This window comes from Penaeus monodon, chromosome 32 (assembly GCF_015228065.2).
Source record: "Penaeus monodon isolate SGIC_2016 chromosome 32, NSTDA_Pmon_1, whole genome shotgun sequence".
NCBI classification, from domain to species: Eukaryota; Metazoa; Arthropoda; class Malacostraca; order Decapoda; family Penaeidae; genus Penaeus; species Penaeus monodon.
Genome location: NC_051417.1, coordinates 6536322 through 6536625, shown reverse-complemented (window position 1 = coordinate 6536625; position 304 = coordinate 6536322). Strand labels below are relative to the sequence as shown.

Below are 304 nucleotides of genomic sequence, written 5' to 3'. Positions count from 1 at the left end.
AGATTTTCTTTTGTAAAGTAATGTTCCATAGGTAAAACAGCCACTGGACAATATTGCCATTTTAGTGTCTAACACAATAGGTAATAGTAATATATATTAGGCTACATAACATTTTTGCTTACAGATTTTAGCGATAACAACTACGCGGAAGTGATCCCCAAGAACTATCTTGATATTATTGTTTCCTGGACTGAAGGATGTGACTCGCAGACGTTACAGTGTAGAAAATTACTCTCCGATCTTCTTGGGAAGGGATTTTCATCTGATTTAGCGATTCGGGATATGAAGAATAGTTTGATTAAAT

General features: G+C 34.9%; 1 protein-coding gene across 1 annotated transcript in view; it reads right to left on the bottom strand.

Annotated features, from left to right (window-relative positions):
• The window catches only part of LOC119593525, a 4845-nt gene that overhangs the window by 4363 nt on the left and 178 nt on the right, over positions 1 to 304 (bottom strand). The window lies entirely within an intron of this gene.